Source organism: Tamandua tetradactyla, chromosome 3 (assembly GCF_023851605.1).
Source record: "Tamandua tetradactyla isolate mTamTet1 chromosome 3, mTamTet1.pri, whole genome shotgun sequence".
NCBI lineage: Eukaryota > Metazoa > Chordata > Mammalia > Pilosa > Myrmecophagidae > Tamandua > Tamandua tetradactyla.
Window position 1 is genome coordinate 104761032 of NC_135329.1, and position 19598 is coordinate 104780629.

At 38.8% G+C, this 19598-nt stretch overlaps 1 protein-coding gene and 1 pseudogene across 9 annotated transcripts in view; both read right to left on the reverse strand.

Moving 5' to 3' along the window:
• Nucleotides 1-19598, reverse strand: part of ZRANB3 (zinc finger RANBP2-type containing 3) — a 382105-nt gene that overhangs the window by 119471 nt on the left and 243036 nt on the right. The gene's annotated exons all lie outside the window — the stretch shown is intronic.
• Nucleotides 317-1185, reverse strand: LOC143676276 (UPF0688 protein C1orf174-like; annotated as a pseudogene).

Genomic DNA, 19598 nt, shown 5'->3' on the forward strand with positions numbered 1-19598 from the left:
CCATATTTATTTAAAACTATTTAAGTGAAGATTTTTTATTACAAAAGAATCCACGACTTAATCCCAACCTCCCTCAGCCAATTCAAATCATTTTATCATATATATAAATACAAATATAAGAAAATACAACAACATGGAAGCAGCAGCTTTACAATCTCAATTCCCTCAGCCAATTCAAATCATCATTTTATCATATATATAAATACAAATATAAGAAAATATAACAACATGGAAGCAGGAGCTTTACGATCTCAATGATTGTTACGGCAGTTCAGATAAATTATTGTATCACAGGTTGTGTTTTGCATTATTTGTTGACTTCTGTGACTCAATTCTTGATTAAGAACAAGTTCTCTTTGAGATAAATTTTATCTGAATCCTGAAATCCGCTAAAATGCTGAATTGTTATCTGACCAAATATGCAAAGAAATTATTCTATTATTCTATTCTTTTTATTTCTGCATCATCATCATCATCATCATCATCATCATCTTTGGCTCTGAAATGCATTTTTCTGAACTCTTGTCTGCTCACTGAAGGACAACATGAAGACACTGGTGGAAGGTTCTGCATGAGCTCAACACTTCCCAAGAATCATCTCAGTGTCATTGGCTGATTGCTGTCCTCATCTAGAATGACGCTGTTGTCCATCTGAAGTGGTGGCTTCTGGACTTTATCTACCTCTGATGCTAACTCATCCTGCATTGTGGAGCTACCTGCAGATGTTTCTGCACTGGCTCTGTGTGACAGGCTCTCTCCAGTCTTTGCTGAGAAATTGTCACTCACAACCCTGTGGTGACTAAGGGGAAGGCATCCACATGCATGTGTGCATGGAGGCACCAGCTTCATTTCCTGGAAACAACACACTGCTTCTAAGCAAACTCCAGAGGCTCATTACTAAAGCAATCAAAAAGAGGCCTCAGGTGTGATTTCTGGCACAGAAGCCCTATCCCTTTTAGTTACTAATTTCTGTAACTCTGATTTCACAAGGCTATCTTTTTCATACTTGAACTTCTTGGACGTTCGCCTCTCAGTGGCTTTGTGTGATGAGGAAGACAGACAAGCTGTTTTAGCAGACTTGGCTCCATCCACTTACTGTGCAGAGCTCAACCAGGCTGCTGAATAACTTCTGCCTCTCAGGCATGGTGAAAAGCACACTCTACCCGTGAGCTTCCGAATTCTCATGAGTGTGAGTAGCACCTTCACTGCCACCAGCACTGTGAAGAACCCTGTGCTGGGCCTAATGCCCATATTTTTTTATTGTTGCATTGATCTATTTTGTGTCCCTTCTCATTTCTTTTTGAATATGTTCAAAAGAATATATTTGAACATATTCTTCAAGTATTCTCTTTCTGGCTACCATGGAGCTAAAATGTAACATCCTAAGACTGAAACAATCATATTTGATTTGGTACCAATTTATCTTCAATCATGTGTGTGTGTGTGTGTGCGTGTGTGTGTGTGTGTGTGTGTGTGTGTGTGTGTATAAAATACTCACTGTTTATGGACCCTACTGTCCCCCTACCTTTTTTTGTATTTGTTACAAGTTATAGTTTGTACATTGTATGTTCAAAAGCATTGCTTTATCATTACCTTCTTTTTTTTTTTTTTTAACATGGGTAAGTTCTGGGAATCAAAACTAGGTCTCAGGCATGGTAGGCGAGAATTCTGTCACTGAGCCACCATCACACTGCCCCTTATCATTACTTTTTATGCATTTGAATTTTAATACTGGAAGTAGTAAAAAGTGGAGTCACTAACAGAAATGTAACACAGCAGTAATAGTATTTATAGTTCCCCGTATAGTTACCTTTATCAGAGGTCCTTATTTCTTTACTTAACTTTTATCTACCATCCTTTCAGTCTAAACTGCCTTTAACATTGCTTGTGGGGGGGGGGGGGGTTCAGAGGTAATGAACTCCCTCAGCCTATGTTTATCTGGGAAGAACATGATGTCTTTCTCTCTTCCTCATTTTTTTAAAAACTTTTTTTGTTATATGATATAACATATATACAAAGTAAAGAAAGGAAAAAGCAATAGCTTCAAAGCACTCGCCAACAAGGAGTTACATGACAGATCCCAGACTCTGTCATGGGCTTCCATACCATCATCTCAGATTTTTCCTTCTAGCTGCTCCAGAAAATAGGAGGATAGAAGGAATATTTTTTTTATCCTCATAACTGACATTTTTTCCTCTTTTTTGTGAAAGAGTAACATATATACAGAAACGCAATAAATTTCAAAGCACAGCACAATTAGTTGAAGAAAAGATTTCAGAGTTTGGTAAGGGCTACAATTCCACAATTTTAGATTTTTACTTCTAGTGGCTCTAAGATACTGGAGACTAAAAGAAATATCAATACAATGATTCAGTAATCATATTCATTTTTTAAACCCTGCCTTCTCTGTATAACTCCATCATCACCTTTGACCTTTCTGTCCCACTCTTAAGCGGTATTTGGGCTATGGCCATTTCAATTTTTTCAAGTTGGAAGGAGCTGTCAATAATATGGGGTAAGGAGATATAACTAGCTGATGTTCTGGAGAAGCTGGGCCCTCTAGGTTTTAGGACTCATCTGGTCCAGGGACCCATTTAGAGGTTGTAGGTTTCAGGAAAGTTACCTTAGTGAATGGAATTTTTGTAGAATCTTATATATTTCCCTAGGTGTTCTTTAGGATTGGCTGGATGGAATGGTTTTGGTTGGGATTTGGTAAGTTACAATAGGTAGTGATGTCTAACTGAAGCTTGCATAAGAGTGACCTCCAGAGTAGCCTCTTGACTCTATTTGAATTCTCTGAGCCCTGATACTTTGTTACACTTCTTTTCCCCCTTTTGGTTAGGAGGGAATTGTTGATGTCACGGTGCTAGGGCCAGACTTATCCCTGGGAGTCATCTCCCACACCGCCAGGGAGACTTTCAGCCTTGGATGTTACGTCTCATGTGGGGGGGAGGGCAATGATTTCACTTGCAGAGCTGGATTTTGAGAGAGTGTCTATTATTTTTGTAAGAAAAAATTCTTGCCAAATATAAAATTCTTGGTTGTCAATTGCAGTTATTTTTTTTCAGCACCTTAAATATTTTATACCATTGCCTTCATATCTTCATGGTTTCTGATGAGAAATAAGGACTTACACTTATTGGGGATTCTCTAGTACATCACTCATTGTTTTTTTTCTTTTTTGGGTTTCACAACTCTCATCCTTGTCCTTGGCACTGGATAATCTGATTATTACATGTTTTTGGGCATGGTTCCCTTTGAGTTTATTCTGTTTGGAGTTTGCTGGTATTTTGAATGTGCATATTCATGTCATTTGTTAAATTTAGGAAGTTTTCTCCCATTATTTCTATAAATGTTCCTTCTGTCTCTTTCTTTATTTTCCTTCCGGGACTGACATGATGTGTATATTGGTGTGCATGATGGTGTCTCACAGATTTCTTAGGCTTTTTCACTCCTTTTTCTTCTTTTTTTCTCTCAGTTCCTCAGTCTAAATCATTTTAAATGTCTTTATGATTACAAATTCTTTCTTTTCCCATATCCAAGCTGCTGGTGAAACCAGCCAGGGAATTTTTCATTTCAATTATAGTGGTATTTGACACCAGTATTTCTCCAGAGAGTTTTCTCATGTTGTTCAGTCTTTGTTTTCCAATGCCCTTTTATTCTTTCTCTGTGTTTTCTTTATCTCCTCAGGCATGTTGAGGATCATTTTTCTTCAAGTCTCTGTCTGCCAAGTCAAAAGTCTGGTCCTCTACATTGATGGTTTCTGTATTTTTATCTTGTTCTTTTGATTGGGCCACCATCTCCTATTTCCTTGTTTGTCTTGTAATCTATTGTTGCATACTGTGCACTTTAATATTTTAGAGTATTAAATCTGGGATTGAGTTCCTGAGTTGTCAGCTCCTTAAGTTTGTACCCAGTTAACGATATGACAAAGATTTTCTTGAATGCTAGAACGAAGTAAACAATCAAACCAAAGCAAAAATCACCTTCAACTGTATTTGCAAATTGGCTTTGTTTTGGCTGAGGGTCTTTATAAGAGCTTAGCACTCCAATCAACAACAGACTGAGGCAAATAAGAACTGCAGGGTCCTCTCTGTCTTATATGAGCCTGTGTGTAGCCAGAGTACTGGAGCCTGCTTCTTTGCCTGAGCTTTTACTTGCTAGAGGCCTAAGGAACGCCTCACTTATTGTCTATAGAAGTTCTAGTGAATGCCCTCTGTATTCCCTTTAAAATTGCCCTCTCCTTCCCATTCTTGGTGCTCTCTTAAGTGACTTAATGCAGTGTCCTGTATCCTAGCTACTGTAACTTAATTTTTTAAAACAGTTCCAAATGTCTCCAAGCCATTCTGTTGCCCTCAGGACAAATTCTGGAAGGGCAGTCTGAACCATGTCCTCCAGCGCAGTCAAGATTTTTACCTGAAGCCCCAGAACAATATTATTCTGTTAATATTATTAATATTATTATATATAATAATAATATATAATTATATCTTCAAGAATAAGATGGAGAATAAGGGCAGAAAACAATATAGGGCTTTTTAATAATTTAGCAACTTTTTAGATAACATAAAAAATTCAACTGAAAGAGTGGATGAAAAGGAGAAAGAATCGCCCACAGTGCCCCCCTCCCCCAAAAAAGCAAAGAAAAGAAAAGAAGTTAAAGGATCAATACATAAATTATAGGAGTTGCAGAAAGAAAGATAAGGAAAGGAGAGGAGAACTTCCAGGAAAATGGCTGACTAGAGTAGACTGAGATAAGCCCTGCTACATGGGAAAGTTAGAGAAGGGACAGGAGGGTGGCTGAGGAAGCAATTTGGGAGTGCGGCTGACCTGGGAGAGCCTTTGCACCACTTGTGGGGGCCCTCGTTGCAGAGGCTGAGGAACTGAGAGGCAGAGGGCTGGAGCCTGGTGGGGAGGTGTGGAGTGGCTGAGCCCACTGGAGTGCACAGATGGGTACACAGGACTAGAAAATAAGCCAGGCTGTGTTCCTTGTGCACTTTACCCTCACTGGCACAGCCCTGTCACTGGTAACTCACCCCACAGCCCACGCACCTGAACCCCCTCATCCACTCCGATTCCCTGCCCTCCAGAAGTTCCCACCCCAACAGCACACATATCTATCCCCCAACCTCACCCCAAGTTCAGACCAACCCACCTCTCCTACAGCCCTTCGAAGCACAAGCTCCCCATTCCTGTTCCCTGCAGGCTGTTACCAGTGCATAAAGGTTGCGGGCATTAACCTCTATACCTTGGCTACCCCCGCAACCCCCACATCTCCGCCCACAGTGTCGCACATCCTCACTCCCACCCTCTCTCAGTTCAGCGCATCCATTTATGGCACTCCCAGGCACACATGCGCACGGACTCCCACTCGCATCATTCAGCTCTGGGAACTGCACATTACAGCATTTCTAGAACCACACATGCGCACAGCCCTCAGCCTCACTTCCTAGCACTGAGAAAGTGCCAACCTACAAAGCCGGATCACATCTGCCCCTAATCCATGAAGGCGTTAAGCCGACCTGCTTCCACAGCTCTACACACATGCACAGGGACCCATGCGTTAGAGCAGCGCACACCAGAGTTACATTCCCTAGACTAGTGCACCCGCACACCTGTATCCTCCCTGGCTGCTTCATACCCACGTTCATAAACACCAGCGTAACACCCCCAACTTGTGCCCATACCTGCCCTGAAATTAATCATTGTACTGAGTGTTACACCCCATGCCTTGCTCCCTGCTGTACAACCATCCTGAAAACAGAAGGCCTTAGACTACTGAAAGAAATCACCTCCCAAAGTAAAATCAAGATATCTACATGTCATGAAGACAGCAGAAGATCACTAAGCATATTACAATGCAGACAGATAAAGTCTTACCTAATGACCAAATTAAAACACGTGAGGAGACACAGCTGTTGGAACAACTAATCAAAGATGTTCATACAACTCTACTTAATAAAATAAGCGGGATAGGAAATGACATAAAGGAGATCAAGAAGACAGCAGAAGAGCACAAAGAAGAATTGGAAAGAACAGAAAAATAGCGGAAATCACAGAGACTAAAGACTCTGTTCATGAAATAAAAAACATACTAGAGGGCGGGCCATGGTGGCGCAGCAAGTAAGAGTGCTTGCCTGCCATGCCCGAGGACCCGGGTTCGATTCCCAGTGCCTGCCCATGTTAAAAAAAAAAACAAAAAAAAACCATACTAGAGGAACATAACAACAGATTTAAAGAGACGGAAGAAAGAATAAGCGATATAGAGGACAGGATAATTGACTGTGAAGACTCAAAACAGCAAATGGCAAAAAAGATGGAAACAACTGAATGGGAACTCAGGGAAATGACATGCACAACAAAGCATGCAAATATATGAATAATTGGTGTTCCTGAAAGAGAAGAGAGGAGTAAAGGGCTAGGAAGAGTAGTTGAGGATATAATGGGGGAAACTTCCCAATCCTCATAAAGGACATAAATATACAAGTCAAAGAAATCCAAAAAACTCCAAGCAGAATAAATTCAAATATACCTTCCCCAAGACACCACCTAACCAGTCTGTCAAACATTTGACGAGAAGCAGATCCTGAAAGCATCAAGAGAAAAACAATCTACTACATACAAGGGAAATCAAATAAGACTGAGTTTAGACTACTCAGCTTGCACTCTGGAGGCAAGAAGGCAGTGGTATGATATATTCAAGATCCTGAAAGAGAAAGACTTCCAGCCAAGAATTCTATACCCAGCCAAATTGTTCTTCAAAATTGAAAGAGAGATTAAAGCTTTCACAAAGAAGTCCTGAAAGAATTTTGTCAACAGGAGACCAGTCCTACAAGAAATACTAAAAGGAGTTCTACCAATTGAAAAAAGATAGGAGAGGGAGGTCTGGAGGAGGACAGAGAATTGAAGAGTACCACTAAGGGTAATTTAAAGAATACAAGAAAGAGGGAAAATAATAGATAGATCTGACAAATAAAATAAAAAAGATAAGACGGTGGAATCAAAACACCTTTTCAGTAATAACTTGAAGGTTAACAGACTAAACTTATCGATTAAAAGATACAGAATGGAAGAATGGATTAAGAAATATAATCCAGCTATATGCTTCTTACAAGAGACTCATCTTAGACACAAGATACAAATAGATTGAAAGTGAAAGGATAGAAAAAGGTCTTCTATGCAAGTTGTAACCAAAAGAAAGCAGGAGTAGCTATTTTAATATAGGACAAATAGATTTTAAATGTAAAGACATCATAAGAGACAAAGAAGGACACTATATACTAATTAAAGAGTGAATTCACCAAGAAGATACAACAATCATAAATGTTTATGCTCCCAATCAAGGAGCTCCAAAGAACATGAGATAGACGTTGGCAAAACTGAAGGGAGTGAAAGATGTTTCAACAATAACTGTAGGAGACTTCAATGCACCACTCTTCTCTATACACAGAACAAGACAGAAGATCAACGAGGAAACAGAGAAGTTAAATAACTGGATAAATGAATTAGACCTAACAGACATATATAGGTCATTGCACCCCAAAGCATAAGGTTATACATTCTTCTCTACGGCTCACAGAACATTCTCGGACAGATCATATGCTGGAGCACAAAACAGGTCTTTATAAATTAAAAAATACTGAAATTATTCAAATCACTTTCTCTGATCACAATGGGATGAAGCTGGATCTCAACAACCATGAAAAAACAAGAACATTCACAAATATATGGAGGTTAAATAACACACTGTTAAACAACCTGTGGGTCAAAGAAGAAATTGCTAGGGAATTTCTCTCCAGCAGATATCTGGAGATGAATGAAAATGAGAATACTACTTCTCAGAACTTATGGGATGTGGCAAAGGTTGTGCTGAGACGGAAGTTTATTGCCTTAAATGCCTATATAAAAAATTAGAAAGAGCAAAAATCGAGGACTTAACAACACACCTGGAGGAAATTGAGAAAAGAACAGAAAACTAACTCCAAAGCAAATAGGAGCAGAGAAATAATGAAGATTAAAGTAGAGATAAATGAATGGGTGAACAAAACAATGATAGAAAGAATCAATAAAACCAAATTCGGTCCTTTGAGAAAGTCATTAAAATTGATGGGCCACTAGCAAGACTGACAAAGAAAAAAAAAGAGAGGATGCAGATAAACAAAATTAGAAATGGGAAAGGGTATATTACTACAGACCCTGAAGAAATAAAAGAAATCATAAGAAGATACTATGAACAACGATACGCCAACAAACTAGAAAACCTAGATGAAATGGACAAGTTCCTGGAGACAAACAAATGAGGTACACTGACTCAGGAAGAAATAGGAGATCTCAACAAACCAATCCCTAGTAAAGGCATTCAATCAGTCATCAAAAATCTTCCTACAGACTTCCTGGAAGATGGCGGCTTAGTAAGACGCGCGGATCTTAGTTTCTTCTCCAGGACACCTACTAGGGGAGTAGAAACGATACAGAAAGTGCCCAAAGTCACAACAGAGATAAAAAAGACAGCGTACCCCATCCTGGAACGGCTGGCTGGCTGAGAGAAGCAGCTCGGGTGAGATCGCGGAGGCGCGTGGGCCTTACCGGGCGGGGTGGCAAGCGGCCGGAGTTACTCCCTTCCCCCTTCCCGGGCCGGCTGGGAGAATTGGAGAGGCGGTCCCCTGAAACCAAGGCGGCTGGCGCCCACACCACGCGCAGCCCCCGGACCAACTGAGAGAATTGGGTCAGTAACCCCCAGGCCGCGGAGAATGGTGACGGGTGGGGGAGGCCCCTTCCAAACCCGTGACTCCCGGGGAACGTGCACTCTCTCGGGCGCGCGGCTGCCGCTGGCGCCCTCCCGCCACGCTTGTTGCCCAGGGCCGACTAGGAAATTCGGACGGGCTCTTTCCCTGGCTGCGGCGACCAGCAACCCTCCCTGCGTTCGGACCGCGGGCCGGCTCAAGCCGCTTCGGCTAGCGAACCCCCAGGATGGTGAGAGTTTTCCAAAGATTAAGGTCCCACAGCACCTTTTACTGGTGGGACCCGTAGACAAACGTGTGCCACGAGCGCCACCTACTGGGCAGGATAAGAAAAACAGAACCCAGAGATTTCACAGAAAAATCTTCCAAACTTTTGGATCCAATACCCAGGGAAATCTGTCTAAATGCGCAGACGCCAACAGAAGATAACGGATCACGCTCAAATAATTGAAAATATGGCCCAGTCAAAGGAACAAACCAATAGTTCAAATGAGATACAGGAGCTGAGACAACTAATGCTAAATATACGAACAGAAATGGAAAACCTCTTCAAAAACGAAATTGATAAATTGAGGGGGGAAATGAAGAAGACATGGGCTGAACATAAAGAAGAAATAGAAAAACAGAAAAAGCAAATCACAAAACTTATGGAAGTGAAGGACAAAATAGAAAAGATGGAAAAAACAATGGGTACCTACAATGATAGATTCAAAGAGACAGAAGATAGAATTAGTGATTTGGAGGATGGAACATCTGAATTCCAAAAAGAAACAGAAACTATCGGGAAAAGAATGGAAAAATTTGAACAGGGTATCAGGGAACTCAAGGACAATATGAACCGCACAAATATACGTGTTGTGGGTGTCCCAGAAGGAGAAGAGAAGGGAAAAGGAGGAGAAAAACTAATGGAAGAAATTTTCACTGAAAATTTCCCAACTCTTATGAAAGACCTAAAATTACAGATCCAAGAAGTGCAGCGCACCCCAAAGAGATTAGACCCAAATAGGCGTTCTCCAAGACACTTACTAGTTAGAATGTCAGAGGTCAAAGAGAAAGAGAGGATCTTAAAAGCAGCAAGAGAAAAACAATCCATCACATACAAGGGAAACCCAATAAGACTATGTGTAGATTTCTCAGCAGAAACCATGGAGGCTAGAAGACAGTGGGATGATATATTTAAATTACTAAAAGAGAAAAACTGCCAACCAAGACTCCTATATCCAGCAAAATTGTCCTTCAAAAATGAGGGAGAAATTAAAGCATTCTCAGACAAAAAGTCACTGAGAGAATTTGTGACCAAGAGACCAGCTCTGCAAGAAATACTAAAGGGAGCATTAGAGTCAGAACCAAAAAGACAGAAGAGAGAGGTATGGAGAAGAGTGTAGAAAGAAGGAAAGTAAGATATGATATATATATAATACAAAAGGCAAAATGGCAGAGGAAAATATTATCCAAAGAGTAATAACACTAAATATTAATGGACTGAATTCCCCAATCAAAAGACATAGATTGGCAGAATGGATTAAAAAACAGGATCCTTCTATATGCTGTCTACAGGAAACACATCTTAGACCCAAAGATAAACATAGGTTGAAAGTGAAAGGTTGGGAAAAGATATTTCATGCAAATAACAACCAGAATATAGCAGGAGTGGCTATACTAATATCCAACAAGTTAGACTTCAAATGTAAAACACTTAAAAGAGACAAAGAAGGACACTTTATACTAATAAAAGGAACAATTAAACAAGAAGACATAACAATCATAAATATTTATGTACCGAACCAGAATGCCCCAAAATACGTGAGGAATACACTGCAAACACTGAAAAGGGAAATAGACACAAATACCATAATAGTTGGAGACTTCAATTCCCCACTCTCATCAATGAACAGAACATCTAGACAGAGGATCAATAAAGAAATAGAGAATCTGAATATTACTATAAAGGAGCTAGACTTAACAGACATTTATAGGACATTACATCCCACAACAGCAGGATACACCTTTTTCTCAAGTGCTCATGGATCATTCTCAAAGATAGACCATATGCTGGGTCACAAAGCAAGTCTTAACAAATTTAAAAAGATTGAAATCATACACAACACTTTCTCGGATCATAAAGGAATGAAGTTGGAAATGAATAATAGGCAGAATTCCAGAAAATTCACAAATACCTGGAGGCTCAACAACACACTCTTAAACAACGAGTGGGTCAAAGAAGAAATTGCAAGAGAAATTAGTAAATACCTCGAGGCAAATGAAAATGAAAACACAACATATCAAAACCTATGGGATGCAGCAAAGGCAGTGCTAAGAGGGAAATTTATTGCCCTAAATGCCTATATCAGAAAAGAAGAAAAGGCAAAAATGCAGGAATTAACTGTTCAATTGGAAGAACTGGAGAAAGAACAGCAAACTAATCCCAAAGCAAGCAAAAGGAAAGAAATAACAAAGATCAGAGCAGAAATAAATGAAATTGAAAATATGAAAACAGTAGAGAAAATCAATAAGACCAGAAGTTGGTTCTATGAGAAAATCAATAAGATTGATGGGCCCTTATCAAGATTGACAAAAAGAAGAAGAGAGAGGATGCAAATAAATAAGATCAGAAACGGAAGAGGAGACATAACTACTGACCTCACAGAAATAAAGGAGGTAATAACAGGATACTATGAACAACTTTACGCTAATAAATACAACAATTTAGAGGAAATGGACAGGTTCCTGGAAACACATGAACAACCAACTTTGACTCAAGAAGACATAGATGACCTCAACAAACCAATCACAAGTAAAGAAATTGAATTAGTCATTCAAAAGCTTCCTAAAAAGAAAAGTCCAGGACCAGATGGCTTCACATGTGAATTCTACCAAACGTTCCAGAAAGAATTAGTACCAATTCTCTTCAAACTCTTCAAAAAAGTCGAAGTGGAGGGAAAACTACCTAATTCATTCTATGAAGCCAACATCACCCTCATACCAAAACCAGGCAAAGATATTACAAAAAAAGAAAACTACAGACCAATCTCTCTAATGAATACAGATGCAAAAATCCTCAATAAAATTCTAGCAAATCGTATCCAACAACACATTAAAAGAATTATACATCATGACCAAGTAGGATTCATCCCAGGTATGCAAGGATGGTTCAACATAAGAAAATCAATTAATGTAATACACCATATCAACAAATCAAAGCAGAAAAATCACATGATCATCTCAATTGATGCAGAGAAGGCATTCGACAAGATTCAACATCCTTTCCTGTTGAAAACACTTCAAAAGATAGGAATACAAGGGAACTTCCTTAAAATGATAGAGGGAATATATGAAAAACCCACAGCTAATATCATCCTCAATGGGGAAAAATTGAAACCTTTCCCCCTAAGATCAGGAACAAGACAAGGATGTCCACTATCACCACTATTATTCAACATTGTGTTGGAGGTTCTAGCCAGAGCAATTAGACAAGAAAAAGAAATACAAGGCATCAAAATTGGAAAGGAAGAAGTAAAACTATCAGTGTTTGCAGACGATATGATACTATACGTCGAAAACCCGGAAAAATCCACAACAAAACTACTAGAGCTAATAAATGAGTACAGCAAAGTAGCAGGTTACAAGATCAACATTCAAAAATCTGTAGCATTTCTATACACTAGTAATGAACAAGCTGAGGGGGAAAACAAGAAACGAATCCCATTTACAATTGCAACTAAAAGAATAAAATACCTAGGAATAAATTTAACTAAAGAGACAAAAAACCTATATAAAGAAAACTACAAAAAACTGCTAAAAGAAATCACAGAAGACCTAAATAGATGGAAGGGCATACCGTGTTCATGGATTGGAAGACTAAATATAGTTAAGATGTCAGTCCTACCTAAACTGATCTACAGATTCAATGCAATACCAGTCAAAATCCCAACAACTTATTTTTCAGAAATAGAAAAACCAATAAGCAAATTTATCTGGAAGGGCAGGGTGCCCCGAATTGGTAAAAACATCTTGAGGAAAAAAACCGAAGCTGGAGGTCTCGCGCTGCCTGACTTTAAGGCATATTATGAAGCCACAGTGGTCAAAACAGCATGGTATTGGCATAAAGATAGATACATCGACCAATGGAATCGAATAGAGTGCTCAGATATAGACCCTCTCATCTATGGACATTTGATCTTTGATAAGGCAGTCAAGCCAACTCACCTGGGACAGAGCAGTCTCTTCAATAAATGGTGCCTAGAGAACTGGATATCCATATGCAAAAGAATGAAAGAAGACCCATCTCTCACACCCTATACAAAAGTTAACTCAAAATGGATCAAAGATCTAAACATTAGATCTAAGAACATAAAACAGTTAGAGGAAAATGTTGGGAGATATCTTATGGATCTTACAACTGGAGGCGGTTTTACGGACCTCAAACCTAAAGCAAGAGCACTGAAGAAGGAAATAAATAAATGGGAACTCCTCAAAATTAAACACTTTTGTGCATCAAAGAACTTCATCAAGAAAGTAGAAAGACAGCCTTCACAATGGGAGACAATATTTGGAAATGATATATCAGATAAAGGTCTAGTATCCAGAATTTATAAAGAGATTGTTCATCTCAACAACAAAAAGACAGCCAACCCAATTACAAAATGGGAAAAAGACTTGAACAGACACCTCTCAGAAGAGGAAATACGGATGGCCAAGAGGCACATGAAGAGATGCTCAATGTCCCTGGCCATTAGAGAAATGCAAATCAAAACCACAATGAGATATCATCTCACACCCACCAGAATGGTCATTATCAACAAAACAGATAATGACAAGTGCTGGAGAGGATGCGGAGAAAGAGGCACACTTATCCACTGTTGGTGGGAATGTCAAAGGGTGCAACCACTGTGGAAGGCAGTTTGGCGGTTCCTCAAAAAGCTGAATATAGAATTGCCATACGACCCAGCAATACCATTGCTAGGTATCTACTCAAAGGACTTAAGGGCAAAGACACAAACGGACATTTGCACACCAATGTTTATAGCAGCATTATTTACAATTGCAAAGAGATGGAAACAGCCAAAATCTCCATCAACAGAAGAGTGGCTAAACAAACTGTGGTATATACATACGATGGAATATTATGCAGCTTTAAGACAAGATAAACTTATGAACCATGTCATAACATGGATGGACCTAGAGAATATTATGCTGAGTGAATCCAGCCAAAAACTAAAGGACAAATACTGTATGGTCCCACTGATGTGAACGGACATTCGAGATTAAACTTGAAATATATCATTGGTAACAGAGTTCAGCAGGAGTTAGAAACAGGGTAAGACAATGGGTAATTGAAGCTGAAGGGATACAGACTGTGCAACAGGACTAGATACAAAAACTCAAAAATGGACAGCACAATAATACCTAATTGTAAAGTAATCATGTTAAAACACTGAATGAAGCTGCATCTGAGCTATAGGTTTTTGTTTTGTTTTGTTTTGTTTTGATTTTACTATTATTACTTTTATTTTTTTTCTCTATATTAACATTCTATATCTTTTTCGGTTATGTTGCTAGTTCTTCTAAACCAATGCAAATGTACTAAGAAATGATGACCATGCATCTATGTGATGATGTTAAGAATTAATGATTGCATATGTAGAATGGTATGATCTCTAAATGTTGGGTTAATTTCTTTTTTTCCGTTAATTAAAAAAAAAAAAAAAAAAGAGAAGGGATAATTGGAGCTGAAGGGATACAGACTGTACAACGGGACTGGATATAAAAACTCAGAAATGGACAGCACAATACTACCCAATTGTAATGCAATTATGTTAAAACACTGAATGAAGGTGCATGGGAGGTATAGGCTTTTTGTTTTTGTTTTTTTTTCTTTCTATTATTGTTTTAATTCTTATTCTGTTGTCTTTTTATTTCTTTTTCTAAATCAATGCAAATGTACTAAGAAATGATGAATATGCAACTATGTGATGTTATTAAGAATTACTGATTGTACATGTAGAATGGAATGATTTCTAATTGTTTTGTTAATTCTTTTTTTAATTAATAAAAAAAAGAATTACTGATTGTACATGTAGATTGGAATGATTTCTAATTGTTTTGTTAATTCTTTTTTTAATTAATAAAAAAAAAAAAAATCTTCCTACAAAGAAAAGCCCAGGGCCAGATGGCTTCACAGGAGAATTTTATCAAACATTCCAGAGAGAACTAACACCAATTCTGCTCACACATTTCCAAAAAATTGAGGAAAAAGGAACTCTACCTAACTTATTTTATGAAGCTAATATCATTTTAATACCAAACTGGGTAAAGATGTTATAAGAAAGGAAAAGTACAGGCCAATCTCCCAATAATATTTTATTGAGATGCAAAAATTCTCAATGAAACATTAGCAAATCAAATCCAACAGCACATTAAAAGAATTATACATCATGACCAAGTGGGGTTTACACCAGGAATGCAAGGAGGGTTCAACTCAAGAAAATCAATTAATGTAATTCAGCACTTTAACAAATCAAAATGAAAAAAATCACATGATCATCTCCACTGATGCTGAAAAAGCATTTGACAAAATTCAGCCTGCTTTTTTGATAAAAACACCCCGAAAGATAGGAATCAGAGGTAACTACCTCATTATGATAAAGGGAATATATGAAACACCAATAGCCAGCATCATACTCAATGGAGAGAGACTGAAAACTTTTCACGTAAGATCATGTACAAGACAAGGAAGGCCACTGTCACCACTGTTACTCAACATTGTGCTAGAAGTTCTAGCTAGAGCCATCAGACAGGACAAAGAAATAAAAGGCATCCAAACTGGAAAGGAAGAAGTAAAACTCTCATTATTTGCAGATGATATGATACTATACTTCAAAGATCCTGAGAAATCTACAGCAAAGTTACCTGAGCTAATAAATAAATTCAGCACGGTGGCAGGATATAAAATTAATGTACAAAAATCAGTAACATTTCTATACACAAACAATGAGCTAGCTGAGGAGCAAGTTAAGGAAAAAATTCCACTCAAGATAGCAACTAAAAGAATCAAATACTTAGGAATTAATTAAGGACGTAAAGGACTTGTACACAGAAAATTATATAACATTGCTAAAAGAAATCAAAGGAGATCTATACAGGTGGAAAGACATTTCCTGTTCATGGGTAGGAAGGGTAAATATAGTTAAGATGTCAATTCTCCCCAAATTGATCTACAGATTCAACACAGTACCAATAAAAATTCCAACAACCTACTTTGAAGATTCAGAAAAACTAACTAACAAATTCATCTGGAAGGGAAAGATCACAAATAGCAAAAAGTATCCTAAAAAAGAAGAATGAGTGGGAGGATTAGCACTCCTTGACTTTAAAATCTATGATAAAGCTACAGTGGTCAAAACAGCATGGTACCGGCATAAAGACAGAAGTTCTGAGCAATGGAATCAAATCAAGAGTACAGAAATAAATCACCAAATTTGAGGTGATGATTTCTGATGAGGCTCCCAAATCCTCTGAACTGGGACAAAATACTCTTTTTAATAATGGCCAGGGAAGAACTGGATATCAATAGACAAGAGGGTGAAAGAGAAACTGCATCTTACACCTTACACAGAAATTAACTCAAAGTGGAGCAAACACCTAAATATAAGAATTAGCACCACAAAGCTTCTAGAAGAAAATGTAGGGAAACATCTTCAAGACCTAGTAATAGGAGGAAGCTTGCTAAACTTTACACCCAAAGCACAAGCAACAAAAGAAAAAATAGATTAATGGGAACGCCTCACAATCAAATACTTCCACGTCTCATTGTCAAAAAGGTAAAGAGGATACTTCCGGGTCAAGATGGCGGCTTAACAACGTGCGCATTTTAGTTCGTCCTCGAGAAAAACTACTAAATAACCAGAAACAGTACAGAACAGCTCCTGGGTCACGTCAATGACCAGACACACAGCATACCCCAGTCTGGACCAGCTGCGAGCACCCCCCAGAACCGAGAGTTTCCAAAGCTGCGGCGGCCAGTGCCCCTCCCCCACAGGCTGCTTCCCAGAGGGGAAAGGAAAGGACTTTACCAGCAGCAGGGACTGAGCACAAATGCCAATTGTGGAACTAATGAACAAATTCCGACTACTAAAAATAGGCCCCCAGCTTAGGTGAACCTGATCAAAGCAGAGGTTGCTCATTTTTGCCCTGGCGCCAAGGGGTCAGGACTGGCAGAAAAAGGGGAAGAAAAAGAAGGAAACAGAGGTTTTGTGGCTGTGTATCTACAAAGACTTGACTGCCTCTGGATACAGCGGCAGGACTTTTCAGGCTGCAACTGCCCCAGGCACAGGCAGAAGTGAGCTCTTTTGGGGGCTTCTCTGGAGCCTGTACCTTCCCCAGGGGAGGGGTGAAGCCCAACTCAGGTGGAATCCCTCCCTCAAGGAATTCAGACCCCAGGGCTTGGTAATTTGAAGCCATTAAAACCAGCCTACAACCTCTCCTCTGTCTCCACCACGCCCCCAGTAGGGAGAGTCCGCCAAAGTTAAACGTACCGCATCATCTTAATCTGTGGGACCTGCAGTCAGACAAGCGCCACACACAAGTCAGGATAAGAAAAACAGAGTCCAGAGACTTCACAGCAAAGTCTTTCAACTTGCTGGGTCTCACCCTCAGGGAAAAATGACGCAGGTGACTCTTTCCTCCTGATAGGAGGCCAGTTTGGTCTGGGAAAATCTGGCTGGGGTCTATAATATCTAAGTAGACCCTCCTAAGTGTCTGTGTGGGGGGGAAGGCACCACACAAGCAGCGCAAGAAACAAGAAAACAAGAACTGAAAAATTCTCCTCTGTTAAACAAAACCTAAGCTAGAGGTCCAGAAAAAGCTGAACTGAAAGTCAAAGAACAGACAGACAACAAATTCATCCAGAAAGAAAACCCTAGGTAAAAGAAGTGAAAGCAATCTCCAGAATAAACTAATTAATGTAATTAAATGCCTAGTCGCCAGCAAAAAATAACAAATCATACTAGGAAAATTGAAGATATGGCCCAGTCAAAGGAACAAACCAACAATTCAAATGACATACAGGAGCTGAAACAATTAATTCAGAATGTACGAACAGACATGGATAACCTCATCAAAAACCAAGTCAATGAATTGAGGGAGGATATAAAGAAGGCAAGGAAAGAACAAAAAGAAGAAACTGAAAGTCTGAAAAAACAAATCACAGAACTTATGGGAATGAAAGACACAGTAGAAGAGATGAAAAAAAAAATGGAAACCTACAATGATAGATTTGGAGAGACAGAACATAGGATTCCTAAACTGGAGGATGGAACATCTGAAATCCGACAAGAAACAGAAACTACAGGGAAAAAAATGGAAAAATATGAGCAGGGACTCAGGGAATTCAAAGACAATATGAAGCGCATGAATATATGTGTTGTGGGTGTCCCAGAAGGGGAAGAGAAGGGAAAAGGAGGAGAAAAACTAACGGAGGAAATTATCACTGAAAATTTCCCAATTCTTATGAAAGACTTAAAATTATAGATCCAAGAAGTGCAGTGTACCCCAAAGAGAATAGATCCAAACAGACATACTCCAACACATTTAATAATCAGAATGTCAGAGGTCAAAGAGAAAGAGAGGATCTTGAAAGAAGCAAGAGAAAAGCAATCCATCACATACAAGGGAAGCCCAATAAGACTATGGGCAGATTTCTCAGCAGAAATCATGGAGGTGAGAAGACAGTGGGATAATATATTTAAATTATTAAAACAGAAAAACTGCCAACCAAGAATTCTATATCCAGCAAAACTGCCCTTCAAAAATGAGGGAGAAATTAAAACATTTTCAGACAAAAAATCACTACGAGAATTTGTGACCAAGAGACCAGCTCTGCAAGAAATACTAAAGGGAACACTAGAGACAGATACGAAGACAGAAGAGAGAGGTGTGGAGAAGAGTGTATAAAGGAAGACTATGAGTAAAGGTAAAAGAAAGGAAAATTAGACATGACATATAAAATCCAGAAGGCAAAATAGTAGAAGAAAGTACTACCCATGCAGTAATAACACTGAATGTTAATGGATTAAACTCTCCAATCAAAAGACATAGTCTGGCAGAATGGATTAAAAAACAGGACCCATCTATATGCTGTCTCTACTCAAAGGACACGAGGCCAAGGACACAAATGGACATTTACACACCAATGTTTATAGCAGCATTATTAACAATTACCAGAGATGGAAACAGCCAAAATGTCCATCAACAGACAGTTGACTAAACAAACTGTGACATTTACATAAGATGCAATATTATGTAGCTGTAAGACAGAATAAAGTTATGAAGTATGTAATAACATGAATGGACCTTAAGGACATTATGCTGAGTGTAATCAGCCAGAAACAAAAAGACAAATACTGTATGGTCTCACTGATTTGAACTGATATTAGTGAATAAACTTGGAATATTTCCTTGGTAACAGAGACCATCGGGAGATAGAAATAGGGTAAGATGTTGGGTAATTGGAGCTGAAGGGATACAGATTGTGCAACAGGACTGAATATAAAAACTCAGAAATGGACAGCACAATATTACCTAACTGTAATACAATTATGTTAAAACACTGAATGAAGCTGCATACGAGAATGATAGAGGGAGGAGGGCTGGGGCATAAATGAAATCACAAAGAAAGATAGACAATAAAGATTGAGATGGTATACTCTAGGAATGCCTAGAGTATATAATGATAGTGACCAAATGTACAAAGTTAAAAAATGTTTTTGCATGAGGAAGAACAAAAGAATGTCATTACTGCAGTGTGCTGAAAATAGATGGCACTTAATATTTTAAAATTTCAACTAATGTGTGAGACTA